This window comes from Leptonotus elevatus, chromosome 1 (genome assembly GCF_054856555.1).
Source record: "Leptonotus elevatus isolate MCC_2025b chromosome 1, RoL_Lele_1.0, whole genome shotgun sequence".
Taxonomy (NCBI): domain Eukaryota; kingdom Metazoa; phylum Chordata; class Actinopteri; order Syngnathiformes; family Syngnathidae; genus Leptonotus; species Leptonotus elevatus.
Window position 1 is genome coordinate 22,034,527 of NC_141239.1, and position 19,534 is coordinate 22,054,060.

At 41.4% G+C, this 19,534-nt stretch overlaps 1 protein-coding gene across 3 annotated transcripts in view; it reads right to left on the reverse strand.

Moving 5' to 3' along the window:
• The window catches only part of LOC147181240 (uncharacterized), an 84,919-nt gene that overhangs the window by 48,294 nt on the left and 17,091 nt on the right, over positions 1-19,534 (reverse strand). For 2 of the 3 annotated variants that reach the window (XR_015096863.1, XR_015096862.1), the window contains exon 1: positions 5,466-5,698. The exons of the other annotated variant lie outside the window; for it this stretch is intronic. The gene's annotated coding sequence lies outside the window, so the exon portion shown is untranslated. Of the gene's footprint in view, positions 1-5,465; positions 5,699-19,534 lie in introns of those variants that run through there. 3 annotated transcript variants of the gene reach the window in all.

Genomic DNA, 19,534 nt, shown 5'->3' on the forward strand with positions numbered 1-19,534 from the left:
GTTGGCATATCAAGTGAGTGAAGTGACTTGTTCAGACCAAGATAGTATGTAGCAGCCAATGTAATAACAATGATATTGCGATATTAACTCATTTGCTCCCAAAAACATATAAAAACCTTATAATTTAAATATTGCCATGGTCCCAAAAACGTATTTATACGTTTGTTTGTTTTGTTTTGTTTTTATGCTACAGCATACAGAAGGCTTTGCAGCCTCTGACCCAAAGAGGTCGCTTGAATGGAAATGGATACAAATGTTCTTTTTTTCTTAATAAAAGAAGAGACTCTAATCTTTCTTTTGGTAGGTTCCATGTTTTTATAGCAATTGAACACAATATTGTGTGGGCCATGAAAAATCAGTCAAAATCCAGTAAATTAGCTGGCGCGAAGGGGGGTTGCTTCAGTGAAAATGGCTGGGAGTGAATGGGTTAAAATTGCCACAATATTGTCGTTGTCATATCAAGTTATTTAAAAGCAGCAATCTGTTAAGAAGGAGAGGTTGTATTTCATTTGTGCAGTTCTAGCATCCTCTGGTGTTTAGTTTATTAGTGCAGTTTAATTTAATTTAGGAATGTTTTGGCCGCTGTGGCGGTTATCATTGTCGTAGCAGCAAATATTTTTCAACATCTCCGTCAAAAAAAACAAAAAACAATACACGTTTGGCCCGCTTCAGTCAAGCACAACATTGTGAACTACACAGACCATGGTATTTTAGTTTTTATTCAATATTGTGAGTTTTTATACATTATCGTGAGCTTTTGTATATCGCCAACCACCCAGCAATATCATGAGAATTATCATATCGTGGGTTTAGATATTGTTACATCCCTACCGGCTCGTGGCGATTCCGATGACGGACAAAAACCCGTTTCCGTCTGTGCTTAGTCCGTCATTTGTCAACAAAACAGGCGTCCGTCAGTGACGGATTGACGGAACTTCAGCAAGTGCTGACGGAACGCCCACCTCTGCCAAAGTGACATTTCCATCAACACCACCCGTTTTATGCATCGGTGATGTATGACTTTTTAATTACCTGGATAAATCTCCCAACAATGTTGATGCTAAAACAACACACGAGGGATATCGCGGTGTGGGATGACCTGGAAGTTTCTATCAGCAGCTGCACTGACCCTCCAGTCACCGCACACGCTGTCTGGCAGGAAAATAAGTTGCACGTCGGGGCGGGCTGGTTGATGAAAGCCTGCGGGGGTTTACAGAGACAGCCAGTGATGTGGATGTCCAGCTCATGCCTCAATTGCGCAGTAAAGATTCCCCAGCTGTGCTCAGGATTAGCCTGTGTTCTTATGTGATTAGGATACATGGCACCGGGGCTAGACCCGGCGCCTCTGACCCGGCGTCATTGTAGTGTGTGGTTGGACGGGAGGACTAGAGAGTGGCGGGCGATGCTGCTACGTTAAGAATGTTGAAAAGAAATGAACAGTACCCAATTTTTTACTGGATAGACAGATGATCAAAATTAAATAGACAAAAACACGCAATATAAACAAATCTCAAATCTTCTGCATTAGCGAATTAAGAATTTGATCTCTTACAGGCTTCAGCTCAATCAGAATTCTGGCCCATGTGGCACACAGCTGTGTACAATCAAACAATTACCAACACCTGGTAATCTGGTCATGTGTACAAACGACCCCAATCTGAGAATCAAGTTCTTAGCTTTCAATTGTTATACCACCGTGAGCAAGACTAAAGCTTTTATAAGTTGTCAGTGACAAGATTGTAGTCATGCTCGAGGCTGGAATGGGTTACAAAACCATCAGCAAAAGGCTTAGTGAGAAGATGAAAACGACTGGCCATTACTCCAAAGTGGAAGCATGCAAAATGACAATCAATTGCTATCTGTCTGGAATCCAAGATCTTGCTTCGGGGGATGAGGATAATCATGAGCAAAATATGGGAGACGCCTCAAAGGACAACTCCACAACTTGCTAAGGATCTAAACGCAATTGGGACCTCAGTCACCAAGAAATGCATGTCACAACTGTCTGTTTGACATCTTGTGAGGAAGGCGGCAGAGGACGCCAAAACTACTTAAGGTAAGACAAACCCTTTTTGTCTTTAAAAAGAAAAGAACAATGACTGACCAAGAGAGTTGGTCACGCTATAATGGACTGAAATCTTGGAGTGCTCATAAAAGGTCCCACATGGACAGGCCCCACTTAAGGTTGCTATTGAACATCTAATGACTCAAAGGTTTTACACAAAGTGCTGTGGTCAGATGAGACCATCAACCGGACCTCAATACAGAATGTGAGGATTACGCCATCGGCAAATGTGTGAAAGTCAGCTCTGTGGAACACTGGGTGCTCGACTTAAGAGGTCCCACTTCACTTCCTCTATTTTACTTGGTCACATCTTAGCATGCATATAGCACGGACCACCAAGGAATGTTTAGTGGGAAACGGCAATGCCAACACGGGAAGTGTACATACTTCTTCTTTCGTCCTAAAATACGCTCGTTGGCCTGGCAGCGCTGAACACGAGCAACGATGTTGAATGACAAAGAGTGTGTCAGCCCTCGCACAGCTGCACATTTGCTCTGCTCCACCGTCCCAGACGCTGTGGCAGGGGTTCAACAGTAAAACTGACCTCATGCGTCACATGTGAACGGCCCGTTGACTGCAGGCACTGAAATGACTTGCACATAAATAAGGACACGTGCACGTCAAAGCAGGGTACACACATACAGACACATTTGAAAATGTTTGCTTCTTTTCGATCAGATCAGTAAAAGCACTTTTGCTGTATGTCTCTAAAATCTTATCCTGAGCTATTATTTGTAGTCTGTTTAGAGTAATTTTCCTCCCCGATCAGCTTAAAAACACGGGCTATATTTATGAATATAAAATGGGAAAACCTGAGGATGTCAACACTAAGTTTTGCTGATCCACAGACAGATTGTACCATGACATTTATTATGTTTTTTTTGTCACTTGTTTGGAACCACGATCATGGGCAAATATTCATCAACCGGGCGAGATGATGGACGACATGCGCCATTTGTTGTTTAAGGGGGCAGCGACCGACATGGTGACATGCGCCGATTACTATTCGTCAAGCCAGCCGGGGTTGGGGGATGCGATCGGCTACGAAATAGACCAGCCGTTCGAGAAACTCCCAAAATTCCCAATGGCCACCCCGTCCCTGGACACAAGCACGCAAACGACATTCAGATGTAAGCAGAGAATATATAAAAGTAGCTTACCAAAATGTATGGTTTTCAAATGAATAACATTCAATGATTTATAGACAAGTAGCAGAATTATTATTATTTATTTTTATTTTTATAAAACTCGGATTTTTTTTATTTTTATAAAACTCAGATTTTTTTTTTCCAACAGCGTGGATACCCGGTGGCATCATACTACCTCTAGATAGATATATTGACTGGGGAAGGAGACTCGCGATTCGTTATGTGCAGTACTACTAGTATCCTGTATTGGTCATCTTGAGTTTAATTTAATTCAGTTTAGTTTAATTTTCAAATTAATAAAATGCCTTACTGTGAAATTGATTTAAAAAGGTTTCAAATACCTTAAATAAAGGTATGAGGAAAGAAGAAAAGTTTTTAACCTGGATTTAAAAGCTTTCACACTCAGGGCTGATTTCACTTGAATTGGCATCTTATTTCATTTGCGTGCAGCATTACAGCTAAATGTAGCTTCACCATGTTTGCTTTGACCTTTTGGATCCACTAATTGTCCCGAGTCTGCAGACCACAAAGCCCTACTGGGTTTAAATAAATGTATTCAGGAGTGAAACCACTCAGTAGCATAATAAATAAAAAAAATCTCTCAGAATGTTCTACAACTTCTCTTTTACAGTGTTTTTCCGGATGCCCGGTGGCCATACCATACTATCTCTCACAGGTCAGTCTTTGTATTACGAGAGATTGACTGAGGAAGGATGCGATGCGTTATGTGTAGTACTACTAGTACGTATGCAGTATTGGTCGTCTCTAGTTCAACCCACACTTTAAGAGTAGTGAACAAAAATGTTTTCCCTTGTGGGGGTCTTACATAAAATAAAATAAAAAGCATTTAAGACATGTGTACCCCGTGAGGGAAAGCAACTTGCTCGTTCATTCGTCATCTCTACTGTTGCATTTGGTGTGTGGGAATGCGAGCTGAGGAGATAGTTTAATCCTCTCCGTAAATGCAAGAACGTTTGCCTCAAGTCGATTCCCACCCTTGCAGCCTTTTGTGATGGGCTAAATTAAATCTCCAAAGCATGGCAGCGTTTCATCAAGGGCCCATCAGCGCATTCAACAGGCGCCTCTCGGCGGACCCGCGACAAGGACTGACCATTTTGTGAGAATCTGGTCATTTCTTGGACCGAGTCTCCAGATTAGCGGTGGCAGCGGGAGTTGTATCGGTGCGAGTGCGTGAGCATGTTTGTGTAGTGGGGTTGGGCTAAATAGCTAATCCATTGAATTAGTTGGAGTTAACACACTGGCCTGGAGCCAGAAAAGACTTAAGTTTCAATTGGAGTCGGTCAGATGCATGGAGGGGAGATTGTGGGAAAGTTGGAATGTCGCTTTTATTGGACAAAAGGGGGAACTGAAGAGGAAATTAAAATAACCAGCTACGGTCCTTAACTTCTTAAGACTAACTTTTGTGTATGTTTTGAGATAATCACAAATAAAACATTCAATCTTTTTATTTGGAATTGTAATAATTTTTTTCTCATAGGAAGGCATAGAAATAAATTGTCGTCATCATCAAACTTGTACAAACAAACAAGGCTTTTCAGCTACGGTACATTTTAGGACTACTTTGTAAAAGATAGATAGATAGAAGATAAAGACGCTTGTATTAGGATGTGAAAACTTGAAAAAATTTATATATAATATTAAGTTTTATGCCTGCCCCACTCGACTTAACACAATTTTCTGATTAATATTGCGTTTGTGGAATATGTATTACGCAGTAAAAATTTACCATCTCAATTTTATCCATCTCAGGGAGCGGCCATTTTGCTCCTTCTGGAAGACGTGTTACAAAAAAGGCTAAAGCGAAACGCATGTTATTTTTGTGCGACTTTTCTCAAAAATTCTTTTGGAATGTTGCATAAAAAGTTACGGTTTTGAAGCTTGTTTTTGACTGCCATTTTCGGGTCCAATTCCTAAATGTACACTCCAGGGCCCATGGAGTCTAGAGATTCCACTGTATACAAGAAACAGTAAAATTTTGTAGCTTAACACAAATTAAACGAAAGAGCATTGTTGCCATGACGATGTAAACACCAAGAACATCAGCGATGAGCTAATTTTTAAGATAATGGAACAAGGGGGCACATTGTCAAACTGCTTGACCCACGGACAAGATGCAGAAATTCTTGGAGCGTGTTAAAACACGACAGCGTGAGCGTAGTCGTTCCAGGGACAAAGAAACATTCCTTGTGTCAGTGATACTACTGTTTTTTCAAGCTTGTGTTTTCAATTACCTTCGCGGGGCTCGTTGAGAGAGACGAGCGAGATTACCAGGAGCCGAGGAGAGGGGAGACGACAAACGCACACATCGCGCAGGCAGGGCGGATATTTGCCGAGTGGCGGGAATCGGTCCTCAAGCTGGATTTATTGAATTATGGAGGGCCTGTCGACAAGTTGAGTGAGCGCGCTCTTTGCTCCTTACGTTGGTGTTGTTAGTCAACACGTCGTAGCAGCTGTCAGTGTGAAAGTGTGCTGACGCTTTGGGGTAGACGAGTGCACCTTGCAGGGTCACGCCCCCCAGTACAACCCCCCCCCCCCGCAAGATGCAGACAAGTTTTAGCCCAAAACATTCCAAAGCACCACGAAATGTGTTGATGGATGACTGTGATCTGATAGATGGTGTTTCCTAATTAATCCCCGGGTGCACCTTTCACTTAGAGAATTAAGCACCTCTCGCAAATATAGACACCTCCCATTTCCCATAAAAAAATATAAATAAAAAAATAATCGGTAGTAAGGAATCGCACAGTAAAAAGCTAACTGAACACTGTTGCTAAACAAAACAGCAGCACTTACCAAGGCATGTTAATAGATTATTAATTGAAAGGTAGAAAAAAACAGGTATGAAAAAAAACCCCGGTTTGAACGGAATTTTTTTTTTTATGTAAAATAATATATATATATATATATATATATATATATATAAATTGTACTGACAAGTTAATTCAAATGTATGTAAAATGACAACAAAATCGCTGCATCGTACCCTCTCAAACTGAGTAATACCATATTGAATCGCCGCCCTCTGCTTTTTTTTCTCCTCTCCACTGAAAATCTTAATGATTAAATGGCGAATTTGAACAGTTTGAACACCGCAGCGGCTACCCATAGAGGTAGGACGGATTAAGTTGTGTATGTAGATGATGGGCTGTGAGGTGAAACGGTACCGTTCAAAAAGATAACTGTCCAAAAATGCCAGCATATCTATGCACGGGAGGGAAAAACTCGAGGTTCATTGAGGAAAAACCTGCTACCGACCAGGTAAGGTGCATGGACGCTGTTACTACGGTAACTGACCGAGAGTTTAAATGACCTCTTTTCATGAAACAGGCTAGAGTTACCTGTTTTCCTCTGGTTTAAGTTACTTCCCTTTCTGAAACGGAAAATGCAGAGTTGCCCACATTTCAGGGTTTCTTGACCCAGAGTTCTCACGAAACCTGCTTTGTGAAATAGACCCCAGATCAACAAGTGAATGAACAAACAAATGTGTTGTGATAGTGGACTGTGACACAAGGGGCCATAGTTTCAGGTTCACCCCAAGTCTAAGTTGTCTTTCTTTTGGTATTTTGCTTGACCAGAGCAGGGAGAAGAAGGCGTTTGCCCACTTGTTGGAGGGAACACAGCCGACTTGTTTGCCATCCAAAGGAAGCGGCTCCCCTCAGGATCTACTCTCACATGTAAATCCGGTAGAGCAGCACACGCAGAAGACGTACCTAATGAATTGTCCGCTTTGGTCAACCTTTACCCAGATTAATATACAGTACATTAAAAACATAATTTCTCACTTTTCACAAGGGAAGTGACACTTTGGCTCTTAACTGGCTGCAAATGAATAAAACAAACACACTTAAGCACACACCTGATCCGCCTCCATGTAAGCTGCAATTACTCCACTTGTCGCTTTGGCCAAAGAACATAATTCATTATAAAGCAGGTGTGTTTTTCTCTAAAATGACCTATGGCACTTGAGTTCAATGTACACACACATGCACTTACACACACGCACACAGGTGTACGTATTGCCTCCTTAAAGCGTGCACAGCTGTCCACTGACATGCTTGCTTTTTTTTCTTCGGCAGTTTGTTGTTACAGGTTTGTTGATTGAAAAAGCAAGACACTCCGTTCGGGCATAAAGCAGGTTTAGACTTTTTATTTTTTTATTTTTTTTAGCAGAGTAAGTGTTTTGTTTTATTTATTCATTGATAGAAAATACGTAGTGGAACCCCAAAGGTTGACACAAGTTATCCTGTGTGTGTATATTTACTGTATATATACAATTGATAAACCTACATCTGTTATTTCATATAAACTGTAATCCAAATTGCTCAAGAGGTTCACAAACTTTTATTTATATATATATATATATATATATATATATATATATATATATGCTTTCTAGGACTTGGCTTCCCCACCTGGTGCACTCCCAGCCACATGATTTTGTAAAAATAAATAATAAAATAAAATCCCAAAAAGCTGTGGAGAAAATAGGGCATGGTACCCGTGGAATGCTACATTTGCCATGATGGACGCCTTTTTTTTTGTTTTTTTGCGCCAATGTAATTCCATACGTGTTTTGGCTTGTTGAAGTGATATAGAATGACTTGGCAGGAACTATGAAATAAATAAAAAATCCTGACTTTGTTCTACTTAATCATAAAAAGCTGTGGAGGGTTTGGCTTCCTTTGTTGATATAAGACCAGCATGAGCCAAGAAATACAATGAAATATTCTTGAAAAGTCCGCTCTTGGTGGGCAACATGGCCAGGACGTCACCCGATATTCTGTGATGTCTGGATAATGACTGCTGACCCTGGATCTTATCAGACTTGAGCTGATAAAAACTTAATGAATGTAAAAGTGGACACAAGGTTGACTGGTGAAATGTGCTATAGCAGCTTTTTCCTGAAGTTTTATGCCACTTCCCCCCCCCCCTAGGATACACAGTATTGGCACACCCCTGTCTCACCTACACCTCTCCACCCATGCCAACCAAAAAAACATACCAACATAAAAACATGATTTTTTTGTGTCTTTTCCTTTTCCCCAACATTCGATGCCACACACCCTATCAACACCGGAGTTTGTGCACTTACCACAGATGGCTAATCTCTGTTATAAGAAGCAATTCCAAAATTCAACATGATTGGAAATGTCTGGTGAACCCCCCCCCCCCAAAAAAAACAACAACAACAAAATAAAATCATATTTCGGGAACAGTTAGGCAATCCCTGCTGCAAAACGCCCGTAGGCACATTTTTAACACTCTGGGCTGATCAATGTGCGAGTCTTATCTGACTTAACGGCGATGTCTGTTTTACTCCGTAGCCTTGGCTTGAGGCCCTCGCCGGCTATCAGTGTCCAGGCCTAAGAGGATCATGTGTTAGCTGATATCTTAGCTCAGCGGGGTGCTGAAATGAGAAAAGGGGGGAGTCTGGAGGAGGTAATGATGGACCACTTTCTCCTGAGAGGACAGGAATTCCGACTGAAAGCACGCGTGACAGCGTTGTTTCAATCATGTCGTAGTTTGCATGTAGTGGCAACAAAGCTTTTTGAGCTTCTAATATGAAGATGTTTTTGAGGGTGTGCACATGGCATGTCAGGCCCTCCAGAGTCATGGATGACAGAGCTGGAGAAGCGGCTAATAGCTCCCTCTCTAGCCCAGTGTTAAACACTCCCTCCACTAAAATGATTCCTCAGGGGAATCAATGGCTCCATTCTCTTATGGGCTGCAGTTTTCTCGATGGCGCTCGACCTCAATGTGAAACACTAGACAGTGATGAGGGAAAACACAACATAATACTTGTGTGACCACATTGCTCAGTGGTTCTTCAGTGCAATGCATCGTACTGAGAGGTGTTTCTAATATTTGGGCTACCTAGCTTTAGCCACTACAGCTACAATGATAAATGTATTGTTAAACAAATGCCTCTATAACAGTGTCAATCAAAACATTATTATCTTTTAATTTAGATTGTAGGTATACGGATACGGTAGGTAAGCTAGCTAGCTCGCTGCGAACAAAATGGCCTCTAGATAGATTGATAGACCTTATAGGCTAGATAGGTAAAAAAAAAGCTAGCTAGAAAGAATGCGGGATAGCTCAGTATGAGCAATCAAGCTGGATCTGTAGCCAGCTAACTCACAGACGGTGATATAGACATATCACTCGCTACATACTGTAGCAGATATACTGACTACTCACAAAAAGTTGTGATATTTTTCTTTTGGGTGAAATTTCAGGCTAAATTTGATCTTGTCTACTCTCAACCTTTCGTGTCCAACTGTTCAGTGTTTTTTACACAACTTGTTTTTTTTCAAACAGAAAACAGCTTTTGTTTTTTACTTTCGAAGATCAACCACTTTTGTGCCTTTCTGTGACATATGTGACATCCTATACTTATGTAATCAGCCTGTATCTGTTGCAACCTTCTCGATGACACTGTGACACTCTAAGATCAGTGGCCACTAACCTTTGAGTATGTTTTCTTTGAAGCCTTGGAGGCCCATTTGATCAATTGTTGGGTGTCATCTTGGTCTCACGATGTCAAAATGTGAAAAGCATGATGAAGAGAATTGTTTAAATAATAAAATTTTTGAATGAAATGGGAACTTTATTGGTCGATTCATAGATCAAACCCTTGTTGTGAACTTTGCCGCTCAGCTCCTTGTTAGAGAACAGCAAGTTGTAGAAAAATAACTGAAACATTGAGTAGTTGGACTGGCAGTAGATAGCAGTAATACCTTGCTTGGTAGATTTTTATAAATAGCTAGCTTGATCAGGAGATATATCAGCTCAAATGCTTGCTAGCTAGTTCAAGGCTCACTTGCTAGACGCTAACTTAAGTCACATGATGACGAACATGATTTTCTCATCCAAAACTTCAAAACACTGGCGGAACAGTGGCGTCAACAACCATTTGAGCAAGACCAATAGTATTTGAGACTGCCATATTTCGGTTTTGATCTGTGGCCCACATTGTGTTGGTGGTGTCTAATAAATGTCTGCTGGCTACACATTATACTTATCAAACATATCAGCATGATCATTTGTGGTCCAAACTGTTAGCTTTCCTGATCCGCAAGCATGGACATCAACTCTTTAGTCTTCATTGAAATTGATCAAATCTCTTCTTTGCCTACAAATGATCCGTTATCCTGGTACGAAACACACCCATTTGGGTTAATTCTGTGATAGAATCCAAGTGCGAGCCAGCACCTTGGGCTCGCCATCAAAGACGGACCACAGTCTATTTGTCTGCATCCTCGTTTTGATGGAACCCCACAAAAATGTCCAAAATCTTACACGGAGCCAAGCGTTTAGTGGAAAAACAAACGTCTCTGTTTCAACTCTTCACAGCGCTCATAGTGCTCTCTCCTTTTTAATCTTCCAGTAATTGTTCTCTCAGGGAACCGCAGGGATGACTCCACTTCACCCTGAGAACGCAGCCTCGTCCTTGGCCACAACATCTCCGCTGTCTGGCCACAATCGCTTGGCATCGCACCACCCGCTTGTCCATTACTCGCAAGTGCCAGGGGTGCTTTGGTCCCGGGCTTCCCAAATCAATTATTACACGTCTTCGTTTCAGTAACCAAACGGATGATGGAAGCCCCGTCCTCGAGCCTGCACGAATAGCCGTGTGAAATTCGAAGAAAAAGGCACGGTGACGTAACTGTACAATCAGGCACTTATATTATCGCAAGGGAATGTGAAAGGCGCGCGGGGTGGCACCGTACAAATTAAGCAGATTGCGACTCAAGTGCTCATGGCACAGCAGCAGAGTAAAGTACCCAAATCAGCTTAATGTAGCTAAGCCTAAATATTTATAAAATCAGATGTAATGGGCTTCTACCCTGGCACTACCATTCTGTCCGCTCAGTGCGGGTTAGAAAGTGGTGACTTTTCATATTAAGGGGTTGTTTGTTCATTGGTTGCTCGATAGTTGGCTGGTTTATTGATTGGTAAGTTGTTCGTTAGTTTGTTGTTCGGCAGTTTGATAGTTAGTTTGATGAGTAGTTCATGGGTTAGTAGTTTGGACGACTGGTTGGTAGATGGATGGTTAGTGGTTAGTTTGTTGGTCGGTAAATCATAGCTCATTCATTGGCAGATTGGTCTGTAAGTCGTACGCTGGCTTGTTGGTTCGTACATTGGCCGTTAAGTTGTTGACGAATTTGTTGATCAAATTCTTGGTCTGTTGGTAGTCGTTACTTTGGTCAATAGTTTAGTAGGTCATTGGTTAATTTGTTATTCCGTAGGTTGGCACACTGTTGGTCCATACGAGTCTCGGTTATTGCTGACATTTTTGGGTCTATTAGTTGATCTTTAGGTTCTAAGATTGTTGGTTTGTTCATTTGTCAGTATGTTGGTAGGTTCTTGCTTAATTTGTTGATCATTTGGTTCTGACTTGGGTGTCAGTTGTTCATTCTACCGTAGATTTGTAGATTGTTGGTTAATTCATTGGACAAAAAGTTGGTAGTTTGTTGCTTGGTCAATTGATTGGTAGATTGATGGTTAGTTTATTTGTTGGTAAGCTGGTAGGTACTTGTTTCATATTTTTGGTCAGTTGGTGGTTATTTGGTTGTTGGGTCATTGGTTAGTTCATTGGTGGGTAAGGGGTTACAGTATTAAGTTTGTTGGTCAGTAAGTAATACTTTGGTCTGTAAAATTACAGGTAGCTGGTCAGTTTGTTGTTCGGTAGGTTTGTAAATCTTTGGTTAGTAAGTTTGTACATTGTTGCTGATTTTTGGCCAGATAGTTGCTTGGTAGATCGTTAGGTTTGTTTGTTGATCACTTAACACAGCATGGTTGGTGAGTAGTTGGTTAGATTGTTGGATAGGTTGTTGCTCAGTTCATGGGCTTCTTCCACGGCAATACAATCCTGCCTAGTATACATTAGTTAAAAATTGGTGACTTCATATTCAGAGTCTGTTCGTAACGCTGCTAATTGCTAGTTTTCCCTTACCAAATCTAACCTGTGTTCAGTGACTATTACTGTTTTTGTTTGTACTCCAGTGGAAGTCGATACGAATTGTAAGGAGAGCCTGTTGCTACAAGAGTCTGAGCAAAGGTCAAACATGATGGCTTGTTTTCTTTAGGATTCCTCTGGGATGTAGAGCAAATTAGGCTGGGAGGCTTTTTACCTGCAGACAATAAGGAGTGATGGCACCCCTGGAATCTCAAGTACACTTACCAGCCACATTACTGACAACCTGCAAAATGTAAACAAAAAAAATCCAATACTCCTGGCTTTGCAGAGGTAAGAGCGAACAATCCTATTGCTTGAAATTTGTAATTACAAATCAGGCATCATCTACTGAGACTTACCAATTTATGCTGTAGTCATAAATATATTATTAGCTGCCAACGAGCTAAACTACAAAATCAGTTGTGTTGCCCAGGTCAACAGTTCAGCTCATACCTCATATCTCGACTTTACCACAGTGGAACACACGCCTTCTCCTTTCTTACCTCGCCAACAAGTGTACATTGCATTGGGATGGGACTTATTTGTAGGTTACATCAGGCGTGAGAGTGACGAAAAGTACATGTGGAATGTTAAGTGCAGAAACCATCAAAGAATGCACCAGGCCTCGGGGGGACCAGCCAATGAAATTAATGATCCAGAGTGAATTCTGCACAACACAAAGAGTGAGGAGAGAACAGGCCACTGTATGAAATGACACACCTCAAGTTCCAGTGTGCTTTTTTTTATGGTCCACTAAACCACAATATTTAAAAAATGGGGTTTTACATCCTGGATGTGGCATCATCCTGGGATGAATCTGGCCCGCTAGGTTAATGATTACGGGATATGTTGCGAATTCTTTCACAAGAACACCACAATATTGTGTTTGCTATGAAGGTTTTCTACCATTAGTCATAAAACACTGTCAACTCCCTTTTAATTGAGTATAGCCACATAGGAATGGTGATAAATGTTCACTAACCGCAAATCCCTGTTTCCTATAATGGGATGTGATCCAAATGGTTTAAAGTTTGACGTTTTTTTTTTCCAATGCTAGGAAGCATAACTGATATAATGATGATTATAGACATGCACAATTCTTTTACATGACAAATTCACATGTATTTATTTATTTAGATAATTTTAACACAAACCTACCAAATAAATAATAAAGCCTACATGAAATGCATAATCCTCATGTTTAAGTATTTAATATTAATAAAGTATAATTACTTTTTTTTTATATTTACGTTTTTGTGATGTCTGCATTCAGTTTCATCCCAAATACATAAAATGAAGATAAAAAGGACATAAGTGTTTTTCACATAGCAGTATCTGTAACCTGATTATTATGCAATTCAAACAATATACTTTAATTATTTTAAATAAATACTCTCATTATTATTCATTTAGAGCAGGGGTGCTCAAGTTCGGTCCTCGAGAGCCTCAATCCAGCCTGTTTTCCATGTTTCCCTCCTGCAGCACAGCTGAATCTAATGATCAGCTAATCAGCAAGCTTTACAGAAGCCTGATAACAATCCTGATCATGAATCAGGTGTGTTAGTGGAGAGAAACATGGAAAACAGGCTGGATAGGGGATCTCGAGGACCGAACTTGAGCACCCCTGATTTAGAGTAATTATACTTCATTAGGCTCCTGCGCCCCCGCGACCCTTGTGGGAAAAAGTGGTTAAGAAAATGGATGGATGGATAATACTAATTACATAAACCTGAGGATTATGCATTTCAAATAAATAGGTTTTATGAGACTATTGAATAAATAATAACTAAATCATATAAGGTTTATTTGATAGGTTTGTGTTAAAATTATCTAAAAAGAAAAAAAAGTAAATGTGAATTTGTCATGTAAAAAAACCAAAACATCAATCTTAAGTTAGGCTTGTAATATTTCTGTGAGTGTGATATTATTTAGTTAGTTAGTCAGTTGGATTTTTAAAAAGAGTTTATTCTTTAGTCGATTGGTTAGGTCTTTGCTCAGTGTTTTGGTGTATTGGAAAAGTGTTGGTAGGAACACTCAGCTAAATGAGTAAGACAGACTTATTTAGGATAAGTTCAGCCTTGGTGGAGGTCTGTGTCTTGTTTTGCCATTTTAGTTGTTTGTTGTGATGCATAAAAGTGAACGTTGCAGCATGTCGCCTGATCCTGGACGACATACAAAATCCAAGCAGCTGACAAGATGCTTCTGTGCTAGACCAGCGCCGCTCGCATCCACGGTGACAATCTCTGGCCACCGAGAGAGAGGGAGAAGCCATTCCCTTGGGGCACTGCAGGGGAGGCATGGCTAGGGGAGCACAGTGCCACTGGCGCCTGCATTAGTGCGATATAAATCCTGCTCGCTTTGAAAACAATTAGTGTGGGGATCAAGACGAGCTGGGCAGTCTCCCCGGCCTGGCGCTGAAGAGGAGACAGGTGCCACCAGTGGCCTAAGCCACTAAGTGTGGAATGGGCAAAGGCTCGGAAAGCAAAATTCCCAAGCTAAATCGAACAAAAGAGAGAGCCCCAAAAGGTTCAACTGGTGTTTTTTACTTCCCACGGGCATTTTGGACTTTGTGTGGCACTTGTGTAGATCTCGGCAGAAAATGTAGAGATAGGATTGAAGTCCGGTTCCGACCCTTATATGACCTTACCCCCCTGCAACAATGAAAGCTATTTTTACCTCCACAATGGATGTTATGTTTTTCATTTGTTTGTTTGTAATTATGTTACTGCGGAGGGACTCAAATCAAGTCAAATTGAGATTATCTGGCCTTGGTGGAGACCTCTCCTGGATGACATTGTAGTCTAAATTGTATTGGCACATCAGTGAGTCAAATGCAGATGGATTAAGACACCAAAGTCATCATAGTTTAGGACTGGAATATGGAGCCCTACTCGACCTGGTTTTTGAAGATTCCCAGGGACTAAAGCTCTCTGGAACCTTTAACCCAAAAAGAAAGTCCTCTCTCACTATTGAAACCTGGTTCATCCTATCGTCCAAGCCCTTAAAACCCGTTCCGACAGCATGATGTAATTCTCCCGGACACAAACGACTCACTATTCAAATGTGATACCAAGAATAGGACACCAAACAAGTTGCCACCAAAAGATGACAATGACTTGGCGCAAAAATAACAGTAGATTAAACAGTGGCGTAATCGATTCTAGTACTACACCCTGTAGTCATTTATGCTTTATCGACTACACCAAGTTTGGCACGACAACATTATCGACATGCTAGAAGACCTTAATATTGACTGGAAGGACTTAAGGGTTATTAAGAATATCGACTGGGACCAAACTGCTGCCATAAGAATAGAAAAGGATATCAGCAAATTCATACAGATTAATTAGACAGAGGTGTGTACCCTCACCAGACATGTTCTGCCTGTATAGCGAAAATATCATGAGGCGCATAGAAGAAATGCCAGGGATCTTGATAGGAGGACATAATGTACCGGTAAACAATCTAAGATATGCAGATGACACGGTCTTAATAGCGGAAGAGGAAGAACACCTACAAGATCTATCAAATGTCATCGTACAAGAAAGTGACAATACGGGTCTAAACCTGAACATCAAGAAAACAATGGTGATAAGCAGAAAGACTTCAAACCAATAGTACCACCCTCAAATAAATGCAATTTAAAAAAAAAAAATTTAGGGACCTTTATATCATCAGGTAGGAGATGTCACACCGAAGTCAAAAGCTGCATTTGCCAAGCAAAAACAACCTTCCACACAATGAAACGGATACTTACACACATTAATGTGTCACTAGAAACAAGAACGAGAGTACTGAAAAGTTACATCCAGCAACAACAACAGGCAAGTTTGATGGAAAGAGAAGTAGAGGTAGACAGAGGGGAAAAAAATCCTGGACAGGTTGACAACATGGCTGGGAACAGCAAGAACGACAGACGCCACCGCTGCAACGAGAGACAGGGTGACGTGGAGATCCACGATTGCACCGGATGATGTATATTAGACTGTAAATCTCATATTAGTCAGCGCCAAAATGCTCTTAAGTGATACCATATTCTATGTAATGAGCAAGACTAAATTCCGTAGTCTGCTTACTTTCATGGAAAATTTATTTCCTTTGGAGTATGTACAGAAACGAACATTGCACCGAAATATGATATGGGACCATCATTTTTCCACTTTTGAGAAGCTGGGGGGGGGGGGGGGGTCCCTGGTTGAAGGGGCACAGGAAGGAAATACAGGATGAGGGGCAGTTTCTTCTTACAGGTTCTAATAGGGATTCCCTCCTTGAACTCCAAGCGATGGAGAAGCAGATAGCTGTTTCCATGCCATGTTTTACTATTGTCTTTTCCATTAGTCACGGATTTGCTTTCCACGCCGTGTCTGGCGGCTAGGACGTATGTTCATCAGCTGTCTTTTCAGGTGGGCAAGTTTCCACCGCACTGTGGAATCCTTGAGGATGACATTCAACCTTGCGCTGCTGACTCGACGCTCTGGAGCCAACACAGGAAACCCAGAGGGCAGACATTTGAAAATGGGAGTTTTGTTTATAAACTAAGGATTGCTTATGTATGAAGTGACAGAGCTGGCTATTGCCTGCCTTACTATTAGCTAGCCCTTTGTACAATTTATACATGCAGTTGAGTAGGGATGTTCGATACCACTTTTTTTTTTAGATCAATACCGATACTCAAATCTTCAGTACTCAATGATACCGATACCATTAGTACTTATGATACATAAAATAAAATAAAATAAAATAAACATTGACAGATTTTTTTCTTTCAAAATGTACACTTATATTATACGCCAGGGTAGTGATTATGCATTTATGAAATTGGAGCAGTTGACCAGTATGCCTAATTAGGCAGATTAAATAGGGTATTTTTAAGGCATTTAGTTACAGGTATAAAAAAAAGAAGATGAAGATGAAAGTAGCTTGTGATGAATCTGCAGACACAAAATACATTAGCTACTGGAGTATTGCCCTACAGGCCACATCGGAAGCCAGTAGCCTTCACATCACGCTAAAATAACATAGGGCCTATGCAACATATTCATGTATCGTGTCGTTCGCTCCATTCATGGCGCCAAATGCGGGAACTTACTGCACTGCGGCGGGGTCGCCACCACCGCAAGCACCACTGCCGGTTGTCCCGCAGCTTCGGGCCGGCCGGGTCTCCGCCGCCTACCGCAAGCGCCACTTTTCCGTCATCCCGCAGCTTTGAGCCGGCCGCGCGGGATCCCGCCGCACCTCGGCCTCGTTCGCTGCGGGCGCTCTCTCTCTCCGGTAATTATCCTTCCGCAGGTTCACCTACGGAAACCTTGTTCGTCATCGCCAATTCCGCTTTCGATTTATTTTTAATTCCTTCGATCCAGCTGCTTGAATCAAATAAGTAACATCCACTTCTTCTTCCTTCTTTTGCGTTGGTAATGTAAGTGGCTAAATTAAAAGTAGCCTGTCTGCTACGCTAAAGCCTTAGATAAACGAGTACTCGAGGCAGGAAAAACCTCTCGGAATTATCATATTCGAGGTACCTGTGGCGGTCAATAAATGACAAATAATCATTTCAGCCTTTAGTTCCTAACCGGAAAACGGCCACAAGAGTGGGGACCGATACCAGTATCGATACAATGAAATATGTCTGGTATCGGTCCGATACCGATACCATGTATCGGTACTCACCCATCCCTACAGTTGAGTATACTGTACATTTGCGACAAATCTACAGATTTTAGATTATCCGAAACCTGGCTACCTTGTAGTTTGTGGAGAATTCTGAAATGATGGAACACAAGTAAAAAATAAAAATAAAAATAAACTAGATCTTTATCTTTCTGAAATCATAGTTTATTTATTTATTTATTTTTTAACTGTGTTAAATAAATCATGTGAGCGTTTCACTTTGATAAAGTAACGACCTAGGTAGGCGACGACCAATCATGACTCAGTATGCTGACCAAACCCAGGAAACAGGTGAGCCGTAATTTGTCGCTGATTTCCTCAGCACTCTGATGTCAACAGCAAGTGGAAATACTGGTAATCGTTTTAAGGGGTATTAGTTTTACATAAAAAAACGATGAAGTTATCAAATAAATTCGAGTCAAAATGTTAACTTATTACTGCTGAAATTGGCTCAATGAGTCAAGTATCCCTTTAATCAGAAACAAGAGGAGGGGTGGCTTTTGTGTAGGCCCAATGGCTCTTCCCAACTGCACAAAACTGGATGCATGTACCTGAACATATCATATATGAGTGAGTGGAACAACTGGACCAATGACCAAGCTTAACGTCACGCTCGTTTAGCCCATGATCTACGAAAATCACGCCCGCTGAGTTCAGGCTCAATTTGGAACCAGCTTGCGTCACGCCAAGAAACACTCCTTGTCTCAACAACAGACTACAGGCATCTGGCGAATCCACGCTACACGCCATGTGCCAAACACACTTTTCTCTCATTATCCGTTGAGGGGATTGTAGTACATTTTTGTTTATTGAAATAGTGAAGCCGGATTTATTATTTCCTCTCACGGAGGAAATGTGGACACTTATTAAACACCTTATACTCGGGACACTTGAAGACGGAAAAAGCAATAGGAACTGGGAAAAGAATAGGTGAATGGGGGAGTGTGTGGGATTTTATCTGGAGGCAACACCCTGCGTGTAGCCAGGGGCTTCAATAAAGGTCATGACGCCGACTGCCGCCATTTGTAATGGTAGAGAAAGCACATCATTCATCAACATTCCATCAATAACTGACAAAAAGCAAGGTGGACTTATACAAGGTATTCGTCTCGCGGGTTGTTCCAATCACCTGCCTGCACACCGTCTTTGTAGCTCCCCAGCTTTCTTGCCAACACATTTTTTTCTGAAGAAAATAGTTCACATTTTTGACTGTAAGCAGCAGAGCACCTGTTGCCATTTTTCTGTTGACCCGTTCTGGTACTTTCAGGCTCCGGCGAGGCCGTTTGGCTTGGTTTCCGCATAGTATGAAGGACTCCGTGTCTGCACATACGCCAGAGAGGTTATTTATGAGCGGCGCTGTTGACGGATGGACAAAGAACCTGCTGCTTTCTGGCAGCTCGGCAGGACATCTTCAGTTTTCAAGGTCTTCAAACTGCTGCGCTGGGTTGTCCATCAGTCGGGTCGTCTGGTTCTTTTGTATGCTCTTGAGTTGAAAGATGTTACTGGTGACCGGGTTTTCCGTTTTTCAACAGACTCACCTGAGTCTGCTCATCAGGTTTTATATACATACTTGTATAACATCAAGGTTCTAACCTAACCCTAAAATATTAACCCTATAGCCAAGGCCATCGCTAACTCACCTCTAAGTCCGTATCTCAATGAGGGATGAAC